The following is a 19,935-nucleotide window of genomic DNA, read 5'->3' as shown; positions in this document are numbered from 1 at the left end:
ACGGTGGACGTCGCATGGTTTTTTATTTAACTAACTTTTAATACAGCTTCGCGGGCTTTATTTCAGTCTGTCCAGGGAGCTTTGTGGTAGTTTAAAACACTGATGTAGAATGTTAATATTGTGAAACAGTTCTACTTTCTTATTGACTACCTATACTTCTTCTTCTTTTCGTGTCGACAACAAACCTACACAGTGTCAGCCCAAAACTCCGCCACAAGAGTGGCGTTGTCAGTAGCACTCATCAAATCCTCCTGAGTGCAGTTGCACTATACTTATTCAATAAGAATGGATAGCTATCCGTAATAGGAAAAAAAAGCTTAGAGAACTACTACAATATTTAATGAACAGGAATTCGGCCTTTGAGACGTGTAGTTTTAGTGTGCAAATGTAGTTTGGAATACTTTGGTAGGTACCTTACTGTAAATTACGAAATGTGAAATTAATGAACTGTATTTATGAGATTACATGTTATGACCTATTTAATTGTTGCTTTTAGGAATACAGTTAATTTTGTCGATCTGATGGTTTGTCATTTCAATCTCATTAATACAGTCCATTTCACATTAAATCGTCCGTCCTAGGTGCAGACCACCGACTTTTAGTTGGCCGATAGTTAATCAGTATGGAGATGTAGGCTTACCCTTTTTACAAACAAAATAATAATTTAATTCGACTGTGGGATCTACGGGTACCGTTCAGTATACTTAATTACTTGTCATTTGCTACACGACTCTATCCATTTCTCAACTCTTTCAATTGTTTGCATTCACAATTAGCAAGAAAAAGACAATCGTGGCTCCGACGTTAGCAATTGACATGTAAAAGCATAGATGGACGGACGACATTATATCAAGCTACGGATTTTTATAGCAAAACCATCCGTATTACAAGTACGTAAGGTGTCACAGTGTAAAGCTTGACGTGCCGTCTGTAAGCTCTAAACAGGTTCAAACAACGTGAGATTGGTTGAATGACATTTACAAATAAAATTAACGGTTTTGTATGAAGCTAATTGGAAAAAGACACGATTTTTTTGCATGTTTGTTTACTCTATTAAAGTCATTTCAGTACATTTTTATAGAAATTATGATTGACAGCTTGTGACAGAGTACCTAACTAATATTATTGACATCTTGCTTATAGTCCGACAATTCGAAATGTCAAGTGGTTAAATTATAAATCAGTATTGATAGTAGCGCCCTCCTGACAATGTCAAGGTTGGTTCATCTTTAATATAACAAACGTCAAAAATCTGTCAAAGTCCACAAAAAACCGGTTGCAACTCAGCTTAATTAGTCATCAGCTTAAATTAATAGATCAACAAATGCTTTTTTGAAAAAATAAGTCTTTTTTTCTGTAAAAAAGATAATTTAACTCATCTTCTGGCGCAGTCGGGTAGAATGACCAAACAAAGCCACGGGCAGAATCTAGTTACTTACTCACTTTCATAATAAACACAATCCATATTCAAGGCGTCCAAACTAAAACATGTTAAATTAAGTGACATATTTTCATTTATAACCTTTGTGGAGGTATCGTCAAAGGTTTTAAAACGGGAAAATAAACCGGGAATTCCCAGGTTTTGTGCAATAGCTTTCTTTGATGAACAGCAATTCACGGGAACTGCGCTGGAGGCAGTATTCCAATAAAACATCCTACAAAAACATGCTAAGTCTACTGCTAATCGTATTGTAAGAAAATATTGGGAAACCTGATAGGCACTAAATTTACTTTTTTTTAAATAGCTTCATAAAATTGATTCATAAACGAAAAACTGCATGAAAAGCTCTCTAGTTTTGACTCTATCATAGACTAAAAATCTGACTTAATGATACAAATTCGACCTAAATGTTTTCTTTTTCAGAAGAATTATTCATTTTATTGCATTTTATTTTATGAAAATTAACTAAAATAATAATGGCATTATTAGTACCTTTATTTCAATACAGGTGATTAATAATTTTAAAAAATCCATCCACTTTTCATAGAACTTTTTTTTCTAGGTAGGCACTGCCTAATTGTCTACCTCACGTACCTCACGTCTCTGAAATCATTGTCTCTTCAATTCTTCTAATGATTTGGCCCACTTTTTGCTTGGTCATGGGCCAAGTCGCTGGTTTGACTTTTTAAATAGTTTTTCTTCCAGTGACCGGACCCACCTTCAATATTTTATTAATAAATTACTCGTAAACACCAAATCAACAAAAATCTCTAGAATGTTAGAGGTGGGCCCAGTCAGTAGAAAAATTAATTAAAAATTCAAACCCGTGGACCAAGCTAAAAGTGGGCCAAGTCTGGAAGACTCGTCTCTACATTCGAAGAACGCATACCGCAGTCTTTAAATTGGGCATGACACAATAACTTTCATTATTCGCAAGAAGGTTTCCGGCTACTGGGACCCAGTCGCCGGATTTTTTTTTATTTATCCGGAGATTAGGACCGCGGTCCTAGTTAACTGCGGTCCCAGTCGCCGGAAGAAAATTTTTTTTTTACGGGTCCGGTGATTTGGACCGCGGTCCTAGTTAATTGCGGTCCCAGTCGCCGGAATCTTCCGCAAAAGCATTCCGTTCACGCGCCCACACCGCCATAATCAACAACTAGTAAACAAACAAAGTGTTCAATTCGAAAAATACATTTCAAAACAAACAAAAACCTACCCCAATCGGCACAGAGTCCAAATTAAATTGCGCCCCGACCGTATCGATATAAACGCAACTACAACCGGTTTAAATTGAAAATATTGTCTGAAACCAGACGCTGTATGTTTTATTCAGTTGTGTTCAGGATTCTGAGAAGAATAAGTTTTATTTCTCAGTTTTTTCAATTTTTTAAGTTATTTAGTTGTCCTATGTTCACACTAAAGTTTCATTTTTTGCCTAACAAAAAAAAAGGCAAGACGTCTCGCGGAAAAACTACAGGACGCGAAAATTTACTATGGAGCTTGCTTAGTCTGTGGGCACGTAAACGAAAAAATTCTTATACCTCACGCACACTTTGACACAACGCCGCTTCTACCTCGTTTTTGAGTCTCTGCAGTGGTGAGAGAGAGGGACGCGTGTACGCGAACTTCGTAACAGTAGAGCGAGACGGCGCTATTATTGCACCGGTAGTGAGGAGTGAAAGAGATCAATAATGAGAGGCACGAGGAGTTGAAAAGGGATTTCAGATTAAGGTCGTTGTCGAGCAAAGATTCGATTGCCGTGGAAATTTCAGAGGGATATTTAGGCATGATATTGGGAAATGTCGCGGTAATTGTAATTATGTTTCATAGCATAAAAGTGGTTTTGAAAAATTGGTTGGATCAAAGTCTCCAAACATAAGGAAGGTAGATAAATTAGTAGAGTCTAAGATAATGTGAACTTCTTTTTAATTAATGGTGGACCTAAAAAAAATGAATTATTTAATAGCATTTATTTTTAAAGTGTGTAACAAGAAAAATATAGAGTCATTAGTGGAGCAATATTGTGTTTTATCTTTAGTTGAAAAAAACAGGGTTTAAATTCTTAATATAAGCATACCTATAAATTAAAGAAAAGTATCATGATACAATTAAAATAAAATCTAGCAAACAAAATCAACTTTATACCCACCATAAAAGATAAGAGTTTACGATTATTAGAAAAATCATCAAATAACAAATCCTCAACGAAAATTTTCCAAAAACTCTCACTTCTCACTTCAGTAGGCACCAAACTATTGTACCCTCTGCAACAACTTAGTGCTTGCCTCACCACCCCGGCCGGGGCAACCAGGTCTACACTCGCTCAGTCCGCTGCCGGGAAGCAAGAGCGCACGGTAGTGCTTGACGCTTCGCCCATTTTTCGCGGCATTTTGCCCCCAACCGCGGCAAAAACAAACAAAAAAAAAACGCATCACGTGTTTTCCTCAGTGTTTTTTTTTTAGTGACGTGTCTAAGAACCAGGATTATTGTGAAATTTTCTGTGCTGCCAGCATTTTTGTGCCGGATTTTTTTGTGGTTCGCGCTTTGAAGGTTCATGGAGTTTTCGTTGAATTAATGATAACGACTTAATGTTACTTTTTATTACGGTTTTGTTTTTAGTCTGTGATAAGAAGGGCGCTTAGAACAAAATGGTGCATGTTTTTTGAATATTAAATTGTTATGATCTGGTTAACTGCTTTTGTTTTCGCGGATGGTTTTTCGTTTTCACGTAATAAGGAGAGATTTATTTGGAAAGGGGAAATTAAGCTTTGTTCTCTTTATTAGAATATTTTCAGCAGATTTTTCACAATGATTCTAATCATCCTGTAGGTATTTGGATGTTAATACTGAAAATGATAACGAGTGCTTTTAGGATGATAATAATGAAGATGACAACGTTAATATTGTTAAATGAATAGTGGAGTTGTTCCATTATTAAATACGTCCCAATATTTCAAAGCTAAAGCGACTCTACAAAACAATTTTAATTACAGCAATTGAATGAAATACAAATACCTACCTACCTACCTACTGCGGAAAAACAAAAGACTGAAAAGATATATATCAGGGCCTTATTAAAAAAGTTAAACACACGTTCAACATTGGTTTGAAATTACATTTTACATTTAAACAAATGTTCATAGGGCATTTCACTATTTGTAATAAAACCTTTTCCTTTTGCTCTTTTTACATAAAATTTTATTTCCTTTTTTTAATATTCAGTAGAAGTCTTTAAGTCTTATAAGAAACCAACAAAAAGGTTAATAACTGAAAAAAATAAGCCCCCATGACTTAATAAACATCCTCACCCACCTTCCTCATGGCTTTAATTTTTGAAAAGGTCTTCCAACGAAGTAATTAAAATGTTGTTATACTTTTTATCTTTATTATTTTCCTCTTTTTTTGCATAATGAGCAGAGCTTTTATTATTTTCTGAAAATATTCATTCATAAAAAACATTATTTTTATTTTGCCGACAATAAACTTAAAAAAAAAGAATAATTGATTGGAACTTGTGTGTGGTTAAAACCATTATGAATTTAATTACAAAACATTTTTTTTTCTAAAATAAATTTTATCCTAAAACTCAATTACTTTTTGATTGATTGTCTTTACATTTTTCAGTGTTAGTTTTTTAGATTTTGGTTGCTACCATTTCGCCAAAATCTTTAACAAGCTTAATTAGTCAATTGAGCAGTCAAATATGTGACGTATTTCCGAAACAATCTATGGGAGCTTAGCGTTTGACAGCTCATAAAAAGTATGTCAATTGATTGGTGGTATTAACCTAACTATTATTGTTGTTAGCATAAAGGTGATAGATACACAATGATTTGAATAGACTGACCTACAATCGGCGCCAGTAGAAATTAACAAAGAAAGCTAAGTAACATTTACTATCTTTATACGTATATGTATGTAGTGAATAACTGTGCCCGCAACTTCGTTCGTGTGGATCACGTTTTACCCCCTTAGGGGTGGAGTTTCGTTAAATACTTTCTTTGAGGATGCCTACGTCATTAATATCTACCTGTATGCCAAATTTCAGCCTGATCCGTCCAGTGGTTTGGGCTGTGCGTTGATAGATCACAATGTCACACAAAAAAACTAACTCTTCAGCATAATTATTTATTAGGTAGAGATTTAGGAATATAGTGAAACAGTTCAAACTCTGTTCTGTTTACTAAATTATCAGTTTCTATTGGGAGCACTAATAATAACATTTATAAATCAAAATTATTCAAATCAGGTATTTAATAGTACTTAATTTGTTTTACACTAATTATTATAAGACGTTACCCCATTACATAGCATGAGCTTACAAATTAACTTATCACAACATGCGTTAAGTTTTCAATCAAAATATTGTATTTACACTTAAGGTGTTTGTTTTGCGTTAACCTTCCATAAATTAGGCTTGGGCATAGAGTAGGTATCTTTAGGAACATTACAAAGATAGATAGATAAAGATACGATATAGAAGTGAAAAGAGAGGCGATATTATTTTTAAAAAGTGAAAGCTAATAGAGTGAAATCTTTTTTCAATTCATGTAAGAATATTATCTTTAACCTTCCATAAATTCAGCTGGGTTAGTAGTAGTTTCGCACGATTTTCCTTCGCACGAATGTGCAAAACGTCCCCTTTCAATAATATTTTTTTTAGTAGGCGTTTCGCCCGGATTTATCTAAAGTATTAAAAACGGGTGTGAATCGACCCCTTTGAAAACTAGTAATCGCATACTACTAGTTCAAAAAAGAGTCGATTGGCACGCGATTTTAATACTTTTAATACATCCGGGCGAAACGCCTACTAAAAAAAATATTATTGAAAGGGGACGTTTCGCACATTCGTGCGAAGGAAAATCGTGCGAAACTACTAAACTATCCTACTCTCTCAAAACTTAATAAAAGTAACCTAATAATAACAACATCCAATTAAAAAAAAAAATGATTCTGGTAGCAAAATACCAGTTAAAAAAAAAAAAAACTACTAACCGATTCAGCTTGGGAATAGAGAATCTTTCGGAAGATTACAAAGATAGATAGAGAAAAGAGAGGAGGAAAGAAAGAGGCAATTTTCCAGTTAGCCTATGCGCAGACCATTGATTTTTCGTCGGCCGATAGTTTAGAAAGAAAGAAAGAAAGAAAGACACATTTATTACAATGGACATCACACAAATACAGGCAATTACATAGACATGACAGTGGCACATAACAATGGAAGAAGAAAAAATAAAAACAAGAGTAAACTGAGCAGTGCCACCCATCCACCAACAAGATGCCCACTGCAACGGGACCCCACTCAGCATATGCCGTGGCCCACGGTGACGAAGGCCACGGCGCTGGTTTTCAGTGTGCCCCATGCCGAGTGAGGGTCACGGACCATTGGTAAAAATAAATAAAATACTAAGCTGCATAAAATTGTCTAGATAAACATACATAAATAGTAATATTAGTGCACAGATAAATACAAAAGGCGGTAAATCGGTAAGGATGATAAGACTACGTTTATTAAGAATACTAATAAAAAGATAAAACTGTTTGTATAGGTGTGTGTGTAGTAATGATAAAGTAATATTGTGTTAATGTGTAATATTCTTAAAGAGTGTCTCGACGGCCGCAAAACCGGTTTGTGCAATCGAATAGTTTGTGCAATAGTTTAGTCGGGCAGTTGATCAGTATGGGCAATGGGCATGTCATAGAAGTGCGCACATTACTTCTACGCCGATTCAATTTGGCCGATTCTTCATACAATTTAAAATCGGGTACAACTATCGGCAACTAAAAATCGATGTTCTGCGCCTAGTCTTAACCGTCAAGCAAAGGGAAAAAGGCTAATAGAGTGAAAACTTTTTTCAAGTCATGTAAGAATATTATGTTTTTCTCAGTCTAGGGTATTGACGTGACAAGCGGCAAATGTCTACCTACGTGTTCTGTAGACTAATGAGGTGGTATGGACAGAAAAACGGGTTAGGTATTATCTGGCCCACCGAAAATCTGGTCCGCGGACCAGTTAATAACTTTTTAAAATACTAGTCTTCATCTCGTCCGAAGGTCCGGGCCAGATAATATCTGTAAAATCACTAGGGTATAACTCGCCCAATCTATAGTGAGATTTAACAATCTGTTCTTAGTTAAAGGATTCGTGATAAATTGTTAGGTAAATAGCCAAATTCAAATTTCAAGCCCTTAAAATTTTAAACTACGTAATGATTTAGTGCATCTAAAAAGTGGAAAAAAAAGTTACGTTCACGGTCTATTGTTTATACCATTGAAAAATTTAAAACAAGCATCATTTTTTTAGGGTTCCGTAGTCCTGTCAAAGAACCCTTATACATAGTTTCGATATGTCTGTCGGTCTGTCCGAGGTTTTACTTGGAAACTATTGAGAATAGAGAGCTGTTATTTTGTGGAGGTATGCATATTAATCACGCCGACAAAAAGATAAAATAAAATTTTGAAAAAAAAAGGGTTTTTAGGGTAGCTCCTAACTTTTTGATTTAGGGGTATCTAAGACTATTTTTCCTTTTAGGGATCCGTTTGCAAATTATTAAAGTTTAAAGTGCCAATTTTTGTTCGAGTAGGGCCTACTTTTAAAAATTGCAGTTTTTTGGTTTCTGTGTCTGGGTGTATTAATTAATTTAGCAATATCTTCGATGTACAGGACCTATAAGCATAAAAGTAAAGTAAATTCGTTCCACAGTTAAAAGAATATGCAATAATTGACATCAAAGTCTATCAAAAACTCTCATTGAAATCTTTATGAAACACTTGAAACATAAAAAGGATGCTTGTTTTAAATTTTTCAATGGTATAAAAAAATAGACCGTGAACATACCTTTTTTTCCACTTTTTAGATGCACTAAGTCATTACCTAGTTTAAAATTTTAAGGGCTTGAAATTTGAATTTGGCTATTTAACTAACCATTTATCACGAATCCTTTAACTAAGAACAGATTGTTAAATCTCACTATAGATTGGGCGAGTTATACCCTAGTGATTTTACAGATATTATCTGGCCCGGACCTTCGGACGAGATGAAGACTAGTATTTTAAAAAGTTATTAACTGGTCCGCGGACCAGATTTTTGGTGGGCCAGATAATACCTAACCCAGAAAAACTAGCTACTGAGGATTTTATAAGAGTGTACCCACAGTGGACAGACATAAGAAAATATAGTTCTTGCAACTCACGAAGGTGAGTGAGCTTTTTAAATCAAATCAAATCATATTTATCTTTATTTGTTTATTAGACTTACTAAATAAGTAGGTACTTCTTAATAATCGTCAAATACTCTTAAGGAGCCTATGCATGTCTCATTTTTTTTTTGCCCTACCAGTGCTTCGAGACAAACATTTGGCAAGTGCTGAGAAGAAGCGCCGTAACAAACTCAGTCACCACTGTCTGCCGGTGTGCCTTTACTTGTGTGTGGACATGCACTAACGATAGTCATGCACTAATGACTGTCAAAACTTTAAAAAAATCAATCAATCGCCTTCGTGAATTGCAACAAATAATACTCATTTTTGCTGTCTAAAAAAACAGATATTACTTTTTTGACAGTGAAGGTGTCGAACTGGCCGACTCGAGATCCGAGGAACGCTGGTCCGAACCCCATCGCTGGACTATTGTGGTGAACCCACTCGTAACACAAGCATTAGTTAAGTTTCATCTCAGCCATAGGACGTCCACTACTGAACATACCTAGGCCTCCCCCAATGATTTCCATGTTACCCGGTTGGTAGCGGCCTGCGTCCAGCGCTTTCCTGCTACCTTTATGATGTTGTCGGTCCACCTTGTAGGTGGACGTCCCACGCTGCATTTTCCGGTACGCGGCCTCCACTCCAGAACCTTGCCCGTCAGTTCTGCGTACTATGTGCCCTGCCCATTGCCACTTCAGCTTGCTAATTTAGTTACGTACGAGGGGATAAAGAATTATGTATTAAATCCACCAGCGGCATGGGTTTTTGTGACGGTCAAACGTCTGCGAGACATCAGTTCGCCTTCAGCCCCCCTAGACAAAACGCACTTTTTGATCGAATCGAAAATCGAATCCGTCAAATTCCATACAAAAAAGGGGCTTTTCGACCACTTTTCGACTGGTTTGCGATCATAATTTGCACTTTGTCTAGACCCACAGATTTGTATGCTTTGTCACGTCATAATTTATATCAATTTCACCGCTCCCATACCTCAAGTACTGACTTAGTTAAGCGCTATATCTAAAACGTGTTTAAAATTATGCCATACCTGTAAGGTCTCCCCTAAAAAAAGGTTAGGATTAAGGGCTTAGGCTAAAACAGATTTTGTGTGAAAAAACACATTTAAAGCCAAAGACTGAGAAAGGCGACATGGCTAAAACACTACAAAAACTAAGAGCTAAATCCTTAACTAAAATAACTAGAGATGAAACGGATATCCGGCAACTATCCGGTAGGCCGGATATCCGGCCCTAAATTACTATCCGGCCGGATACCGGATAGTAACTCACTATCCGGCCGGATACCGGATATTAAAAAAAAACGACTATTTCCTATTAATAAAATGAAATACATTAATCTTTGAGGTCAATAAAATGGCTTACAATAATGACGGCTTTTATTTAAAGTCCAAAAAGTTACAAAAAAACCATATTAAGGCCTTTCAAAACTAATTTATTTTTCTGGGCTATTCACTCCAATGACGAATACATAGATAAATAGTAAATATCTGTTAATGTCGAAATATTGCCAAATAAAATAGGCGATTTTTTTTTCACTGATGGTCTGATGACATCATGCAACTACACTGGTCATCACAAAGATCGACCCTCCCGCGACAAGCACTTTCAAACGTATGCATCCCCACTTCCCACCAATATTGGCACCATTTAAAAGCCTAGTTCTAAACTTCATTTCATTAAAGGAAAGGTTTTTACCCCAAAAATGTGTCTGTAGAAGAATCCAGAGTCACTTCTTCAAAAAATAGGTAGTTACGCTTGAGCCGACTTTTATGGCTATAAAACTGTTAAGTTGGGATTAATCGCTATCCATCTGTTAAAGAGGACACGTGAGATCATTATTTGGTTTTATAACCATAAAAATGGGTCTAATTGATCCCAGAGGTCAGCCCAAAGTGAGGTCTTTTTTCAAGTCACATTTATTGTATATCGCGTTTATGTTAATCGTTTATTAAGAAATTAAATGTGTTTTTCTTTAAGGATATTATTATTGGGCTTTCAAATAACACCAATATTGTTGGGGCTGTGTCTGTAGCTGTAGTGTCAGTAGAAACGAGTTTTACTGTAAAACGTAGGTGGGCCGATTTTTGTGATGACCAGTATAGTTAAATTTTCGCTATTTAATCACACACTCACGATTGCAGTCGAAATTGAATTGATCTGCCCCCTAGACAAGTGGCAAAATCTGACATTCTATTCGGACGGATTCGATTTTCCAAAAGTGTGACTAGTCTATTCTAAGTACTAATAGACCCACTGATCGCGTTTGAAGCACCTGTGCGGCACTATACTCGTCACGACATGCAACGAGACAATGGGCCAACTATCCGGCCGCCGGATATCCGGCTATCCGGCCTAGCAGCTGGCCGGATATCCGGTATCCGGTATCCGGCCAAACAACTATCCGTTTCATCTCTAAAAATAACCGTTCCCTTTTCAGTTTTTCTAGATTTTATAAAATAAAGTCAAGAAGACCTCCAAAGAAAGCTTAAGTTTCTAGGAAATTGAGATTGTGTGGAATTCTCAGAAGATAGCCTAAGAATTGTGAAGCTCAAGTAAAATGAAAGAAATTCCAGGAAAAAATACTATAAGCTTTATTGGATGCTGTACTTATACAATTTGATCCGATGAGCTTTGTACTGTCATCATCTCATCATTTTCACCATCTATAGTTTTGGAGCCTCTTTATCATCATCTCAGCCATAGGACGTCCACTGCTGAACATAGGCACAAAATATACATAGGCCTCCCCCAATGCTTTCCATGCTGCCCGGTTGGTAGCGGCCTGCGTCCAGCGCCTTCCTGCTACCTTTATGATGACCGTTTGGAGCCTATTCAGTGTAGATTGTATGCAATCTATTTTGTGACGCTGTAGACTATAGAGGCCTAAAAGTCCACTTTGCTTTTACTTTTAAATTCCTCTTTTTCTGTCCCTCTTAAAAGAACGAGGTAATTTTCCTTTCTTCCAAATTTTCCACCGTTATTCTAAGTATTTTCCACTTTTTTGGTACGGATTTTTGCGTGAATTATTCTGAAAATACTGCCGTTCTTCTTGGGGAAACGTTATTGAATCATCGTTTGTGTTATTACAGTAAAACTATGAAAATAAATCGGGACTATTCCCAACTCCCGTTCCCACCGCTGCAACGCCTGTATAGCCAGGATCTACAGCTTGGCCGCCAATAAAAACCCAACCAGTGAAGGTCAAGTTTGTTAATAAAGTTAAACAGTTCAGTCACTTTATGACCTAGACTAGAAATAAATATTTATTACAAGTAATTACTTATTATGTATTAATTGCCTGTTTTATAATTAAGTAATTAATTTAGATAATGTATTGTTAACCCTAGAAAAAGAGGCTGACAAAGGTGACAGAGTTTCTTGCGCTGCTTCTTCTTAGTACCATTTATTGTCCCGAAGCAGTGGTAGGGTTAAAGTACTACCTTCTATACTGGGACGTGTAAAAGCGCTTTTACAATGACTTTTGCCTACTCTTTTTGGAAACAAAAGCAATAATTTCGTCAGCAATAGGTATATTTTCGATAGGAAACTTGTATTTTCAATATTAGAAATTCAATACACGTTTCAAATGGGCTTATTATCTACATTCTCAAAAGTCATTAATGGGTATTCCTTTCAATGATATTGAAATATGGATTTCCTTGTAAATCCTTCTTATAGCTACGACGAAATACATGAAAATACCTTGTTCAATTTAATTACGTATTTATAATTATTCCCGATCATTAGCAATTCTGATTCGTAATTAGTGAGGGCCATTTTTTATTTCCACCCACGTTTTTTCTAACAAGATGATTAATATGCAATATCGCGATGTAATGCTTGTTGTATATTTTATTTTTTTACTTGAAAAATGTAAGACATTTTAAAATATCCAATCCTATGAAAAAAACGATCGCAACACTGGCTGCTATTACATAAACCTTGAAAAAAAAAATTATGGAACTTAGGCGGCTATCACACTGCGCCGCGCTCCGCCGCGGAGCGCGGGGCGACAGATTTTTTCATTGTATGCAAGTACCCCAGTTTGTATAGAAAACACGCGCGGCACTTCACACTGACAACGCGTCCGCGCGCGTGATTTTTTATATGAAAATCACGCGCTCCGCGGCTCAGTGTGATAACCGCTTCGATCGTAGCATGATGTTGTAACTATAGCCTTCTTCGATAAATGGGCTATCTAACACTGGAAGAATTTTTCAAATCGGACCAGTAGTTCCGGAGATTAGCGCTTTCAAGTAAACAAACAAACAAATAAACAAACTCTTCAGCTTTATAATATTAGTATAGATACCTCTTAGTTTAAAAATTATTTCGTTTTCTTTACAATAAGTAATTGGAAGAAAAAAAAATCTATTACAAAATAAAAAAAAACTCAGAAATTTTTTGACCTATTTTTGTCGATAAAAATAGGTCGTTTCACCTAATTTTATATGTGCACTTTATCGTGACTCACACTGTATCATTTTATGCTAAGGTATAATCCAGGCAAAGTCATAGTCAAGGCGCAACGGATCGTCGAATGCAAAATAGACCTGTTTATCAATCCCGAAAATACCGGGATTAGCCAAGTACAGTCCCGGGATTTTCGGGATCAGAAAATGGTCGGGATTCCGGGATCCCGGGAATCGGGATCCCGGGATTGTATTCTCTATTTCTACGTCATATTATAAATTTGATTATTTTTATATGATCTAAAATCAATTATATTTTGATATACCTTGTGGTATCACTACATAGTATAAAACAAAGTCGCTTTCCGCTGTCTGTCCCTACGTATGTTTTGATCTTTAAAACTACACGACAGATTTTGATGCGGTTTTTTGTATTAGAATGATTCAAGAGTCAATGTATACTTAGCACCCGTGCGAAGCCAAGGCGGGTTGCTCGCTAATACATATCAAAACACGTGTCCATAAGGATCGGTTAACAAATTCTAGCAATTTTATTTGAGACTCAACACGATTCGTGCGGTTCCACAAATCGTGCAAGGTATTCTGACGTCATCGCAGCCCACGCGAGACGAGAGGCGTTTACACATAACGAGTTTACGGTTTTTTTGTTAATATTTTTTGAGAAACATAAAACCTGTACTTTTTAAACCATATTTTAGTTATAGGATACAATCGTATCTACTCTATGTTGTCTATTGGCACCTAATGTACAGACAACAGCCCAAATTAAACAATGGGACATCTTATTTATTATTAGATACTGTTTTGAACTAGAAGACATTCGTTTCAGCCAAATGACGTCCACTGCTGGACAAAGGCCTCCCCCAAGGATTTCCATAACGACCGGTTTTTTCAATCGCATTTTGAGTACCTATCTTATGTGCAGAAGATAAACTTTCTAGTTAAGGAAACATGGTTTTTTTTATTGTAAAACCACCCCTATTGCCACTACATACGTTGTATAGTTACTATGGTGTCGCCTTCTACAAACAATTTTTCATTCAACACAACCTACTAATACACTTTTTAATGTATTATTTTTGTAACGAGACATTGATTAATGACAATAGTATCAACTAAGCGTCGAGTCATCAAACCGTATCGCAGGGTGTAAAAGCTGAAAAAGGCTAAATTACACTGAATTTTCATTACTGTTAATACTTTCCTTGTTAGCAACTAAAATAGGTACACCGAACATGTTTCCGTGATAAACTTTTGACATTTGCTTTTATTTTTTGCAAGTGGATAAGTGGTTTATTTTTAAACTAGCTTATTTCCGTGACCGTCTTTAAACGTACTTACTTTTTATGCATTTATGTAACAAAACAATTTAATGAAAGGAAAGTTTTTATTCATTAATGTTTCAAATAACAACTCAAAACGTGGTCATCATTTTGTACTTTTATACGAAGGTTAATTGGCTGATAATGCCTTATGGCGTTAAGATCGCCTCATGTACGTTAATTTATACCTACTATAGCACTTTATACATTTTTGAAAGGTTTTATGTTTGAAATACTCACATATTTATAAACATACTACAGGTACAGCTCAGTTAAGTTCATACTGACCATGAAACCAATGATTTTGGTCAATAAAACACCATTTTCCATGTGCACTATTTTTAAACTCGACCCCATCATCTAGGAATGCCATAAAACTATCCACACATGGATTTTACTCAAACCACGAATGCTACTGTTTCCCATAATTTAGAACTACCCACATCTATAATTACCTACACCGCAGGTGTATTGGGCACTTTTGATACCGAATTCTTGATTTGAAATTTGAAATTGATGATAATATCACTGCATTCTATGATTTTATAGCAGTTCAGTTAAATCCATTTTATTACTTAGGCTGGGTTGCACCATCTTACTTTAACTTTGACAAACGTCAAAAATCTGTCAAACTCCATACAAAAACACCGGTTATCGTTATAGTTACGGTCAAAGTTAGGTGCTGCAACTCAGCCTTAAGGTCTAGCGCTTAATAGTGCCTGAAGAATGGTAGCGGCAAGGGAGGGGTGGCATTGACATTTATGACGTGACAGAACATACAAAACTGAAGTATATTTGAAGTCTCGCTGACGTTTGACGAGGTGGACCGACGACATCATAAAGATAGCAGGAAATAGCTGGACGCAGGCCGCTACCAATCGGGTAACATGGCAAGCATTGGGGGAGGCCTATTTAACATCCATGTAACAACAATGTACTCGTATGCACAGTTTTGACAATAAATGACTATCTATCTATCTATCTATGTACAGCAGTAGATGTCCTATGGCTGAGATGATGATGATGATGATGACTTTTGACGGCAATAAAAACACCCTCCCGTGCCGCTCCCATACCTCTGGCATTGACTAAGTTATGAGGTAGGTAGACATATATAAATACTTTTTAATTTATTTTCCTACCTAGAACTACCAGTCTCATCTTAAGTTCTCTACGACTATTTAACAGATTTTTTCTCGATTCGTGGGAAAACTCGTTCTACTCGTATTTCATTTATTTTTAACTAGCTTTCCGCCCGCGGCTTCGCCCGCGTGGAATTTTGTCTGTCACAGAAAAACAATATCGCGCGCGTATTTGCTCACCGTTTAGACCTACCCTGGACTACGACAAACATTTTAAAACCAAAATCAGCTTATCGGCCCAGCCGTTCTCGAGTATCAGACTAACGAACATCAATTCATTTTTATTTATATAGATAAAGCAAGTAACCTACATGGGTGGTAAACTATAATGGCTTAGTAATAAACTTACAAAAGAGGGTAGAATATAAAATCCTTGTATTTATAATGTGTGGCCACCCTACGCTCTCAGCGGCCATGAGTAAAAAATAAACAACAGTTTCACCTGTCGGTAGCCGTCCCACAGATTATAATAATCACGTTTTAAGTTTAAGAAACGGGATGCTGGATTTGTCAGCAATTGACTTTTTCATTTCACTTTATAAATATTATATCCTTAATAATAAATATCCTTGGTCATTTACATTGCGCCGCTAGTCCCAAACTAAGCAAAGCTTGTAATAACGGGACTATTCCCACCTCTCGTTCCCACCACTGCAACTCCTGTGTAGCCAGGATCTACAGCTTGACCGCCACAAAAACCCAACCAATGAAGGTCAAGTTTGTCCCGGGGGAAAGTTAAACTGTCATTGGACCCGCAACGAAATTAATCAGAAGAACATAGGAGGAGTTCGAAATTAAGGTTCGACTTCCCTCCATTGCAAAGGGGATGACAGGTGACAAACAAAGGTTTAAAACCTTTAAGAAAAAGATTATGCACCACGGACAATAAATTAAATTAAGGGGGCCTATCTTATGAGCAATCAGCAACTACTTGCCAATAATATTTTTCACAAAATCGCTTAAAAGCACGGAAATTTTTCCTAAGCAAAGCTTGTAATATCGGCAACGGATATTAACAAACCTTTTTTTAAATAAACCACCCAGACCCGTCACAGAAATTAAAATTCATCATTTCAATTTCTGCCCGGCCGGGCAATCGAACCTGGGACCTCTCGGTTGAACCACTACACCAAACGGCCGACATGTGAATGCACCCAATAATACATAACTAATACATAATGTACCTTGATCTAGTTTATTTGATTGAAAAACTTTAAAGAGTATGTTACTCACGAGGGTTAAAAAAAATCTACAGAACCCAAGAAACACCAAGCCTCCCTACATAAGCGTGGCCAGTCGGCGACCATGGACCAAAAATAAACAACCGCCAGCACCTGTTGGTCATTATCCCACGGCTCCCACAACCCGTTCGGTGCCCGGTCGACGCACCTACGAGTTCTCGATTGCAACCCGTTCTTGGGTGACTCGATTTTAAATAATTTTGATTAATTGTCTTTGGGAAGCAGAATATTTCCCAAATTGCAATATGTACGTTTTTTGAAGTTTTTGAAAAAAAGCCATTAGATTATTGTGTCAAGGTTCCATCTAAGCAAAATTTGATTTGGAAGAATTAATTTAGTTAATTCCAAACAAATTTAAATATATTTTTGATTTTAACATGCTTTTATTTATTTGGAAAGCAGAATAGTACTCAATTGCATTCTCGTTAGTTAGTTAAAGTTTTTTAATGTTTAATTTTTGATATTTTTGTGCTTAAATTATGACGTCTTTATCACGTTAATTTTACGACGATTATTAATATCTGGCTAATCTATTATAATGACAAAGCACGTTAAGGATTAGCAAGCTGAAGTGGCAATGGGCAGGGCACATAGTACGCAGAACTGACGGCCGATGAGGGAGTGGAGGCCGCGTACCGGAAAACGCAGCGTGGGACGTCCACGCACAAGGTGGACCGACGACCTTATAAAGGTAGCAGGAAAGCGCTGGACGCAGGCCGTTACCAACAATGCGATGTGGAAGTCATTTTTAGAAGGCCAATATTCAGTAATGGACGTCCTATGGCTGTAATGATGATGATGATGACGTTAAGACCGTTTCAAACAGTTTTGAGACGTCTTGTGATACTTTTTAAATAATAATTAATTATATTACAAACGGTAGTAACTTTAGGACATAGCGAAACTTCCCAAACCTTAGTAGAGCCAAGTTTCGTCTGTTACCAGTTTTTGAGAGCCATCCCCAAAGTTTAGATTGTGGGTCCGAGTTTGAATAAATTAGATTTTGAAGTTCTAATTTAAACCTGAAGTCGAACGTTTGTTTGGTGGAAATGTGGCGTTTAAATTGTACAATAAAAGTTTGTATGAAATATAATACTTAGTTGGGTAACAGCCGATTTTCCAGGGTATGTATGGGTTCAGTTTTTTGCGGGACCCTGCTAAATGGGATACTACAAAACGGGATTTTGTAAAAACAGTTCCTGCATAAAACGTGGTGTCAATAAATAAATAATAAAGTAATAAAAATCATTATTTTTTGCAAAAGCGTTTTAACACGTCCCAAATATAGCTTGCCCACCACCACTTCGGGCAACATTATTGCTGAGAAAAAGTTGCGGAATAAACTTAGTCTAAAATAGAAATCCTAAAGCTATTTACAAAAAAGTATTTCTTTATATTAGTGGTTATCGATTCAAAATTATTTTTCATAAAGACTATTGAATCAAGTGAAAAGCAATGATTCAAAAATAATCCGTCATTAATGGAAAACAAACTTCCAATATTTATTCGCCTTTTAAACCCTGGCATATTCTCAATATTTGTATTTAGTACAAAAACTACAATTTGTGCAGGGCTTCGGTATTTTAATATGGATTTTTCGCGGTGCGGGTGTTTGTTTAAACAGCTCAGTGAAGCACTACTCAATAATTCAGAGTTTATTTATGACGGTCTGTAGAATTTGATGTAGAATATTATTAGTTCTTTTATTCCTTTGTTGGCTTTACACGGCTTGTGTGTTGCCATTATTAGTTCTTGCAACTCACGAAAGCGAGTGAGCTTTACTTGTGTGTGTACGTGTGCATGCACATAACGATAATGTAATGTCTGTCAAAACTTTTGAAAAACGAACAGTAGCGAGCCACCACACATGAAGCTCACTCGCCTTCGTGAATTGCAACAATAGAATTGGACTCTAAAATAAATTAGAATAGGTACAATTTTTGCTAAATCAATCTAGCTGATTTGCTCTTAACCTTTTGAGCGCCGCACAATGAAAAGTTCACGGTTAGTTCCTACCTCTGGCGCTTTCCTAGAATCTCATAAATCAAGTTAGTGGGAAATATACAGGGTGTTAGGTAAATGGGTATATGAGCCGATACATCGGATTTTATAAAATTTATTTTGTATGAAAATTAAAAAACATAAAATGATAATATCAAAATTCTGACTTCACCATACCATTTATATGCCCATGCTAACATGGGCTAGTGTCGGCTCATATACCCATTTACCTAACACCCTGTATATGTAGTTAGTGGGAAATTCTTGTTTGCATTTAAATCATATCGTCACTTTGCTATCGAAGTTAATAGCTGCTATTGTTTTATGGAAGTACAGATTTTACTGCGTTAGTGATTAATGACCTTTCTACAGGGCTTTGTTACGCAGCGATTTGACAGCTGTCACTGTGGCGTGACGTTTTATGTGTAGAGTTGGGGCATTATGTCATTGTCATACTCTCGAATAACAAAAAAAAAAACAGGAAACTTCGTTGTTTTCAGCTACAAATCCTTCGTTGCAATTTAACTATTCCATGTGTGTCTAACTAATCAATTAAAAACTACTCTAATAAATGAAATAATGTTATTGGAAAAACTAGCGGCCGCCCGTGACTTCGTAAGCGTGGATCCCGTTTTACCCCCTTAGGGGTGGAGTTTCGTAAAATCCTTTCTTAGCGGATGCCTACGTCATAACATCTACTTGCATGCTAAATTTCAGCCCGATCCGTCTAATGGTTTGGGCTGTGCGTTCATAAATTACTATGTCAGTCAGTCCGTCAGTCACCTTTGAGTAATATTATATTTAAATAAATACATAGAATGATTTTGTCCACTTTTCTCAACATTTTGTTTAGCATTGTGTGTCAATTTTTGCCCACGTCAATTTATACCTACAAGGTTTATTATTGTCTCAATAGAGGCACAATCAACAATCAAATAGTCAACGTGTAAATTACTGCAATTTTCTATAAACTTCAGCAATTACAAGTTTACCTTGCACTCGAGTAAATCAACTCTACACATTGGCGCATTGTGTTCGTTGCAGTATAACTATTTAGCTGGCCAAGTGTTACTCTTATCAACATAATGGCTTCATAACTCGAGGTAACCTGAACCGGCTTATCGGTCACGTAA

At 36.3% G+C, this 19,935-nt stretch overlaps 1 protein-coding gene across 1 annotated transcript in view; it reads left to right on the top strand.

The window, feature by feature from the left end:
- Nucleotides 1–3,781: 3,781 nt before the first annotated feature.
- rst (irregular chiasm C-roughest) overlaps nucleotides 3,782–19,935 on the top strand; it is a 129,849-nt gene continuing 113,695 nt past the window's right edge. Inside the window, exon 1 of the mRNA XM_028323338.1 lies at nucleotides 3,782–3,991. The gene's annotated coding sequence lies outside the window, so the exon portion shown is untranslated. The remainder of the gene's footprint in view (nucleotides 3,992–19,935) is intronic.

Source organism: Ostrinia furnacalis, unplaced genomic scaffold (assembly GCF_004193835.3).
Source record: "Ostrinia furnacalis isolate ACB-3 unplaced genomic scaffold, ASM419383v2 OfSCF0635, whole genome shotgun sequence".
Lineage (NCBI taxonomy): Eukaryota > Metazoa > Arthropoda > Insecta > Lepidoptera > Crambidae > Ostrinia > Ostrinia furnacalis.
Note: the sequence above shows the minus strand (reverse complement) of the source record. Positions and strands in the feature narration are given on the sequence as shown.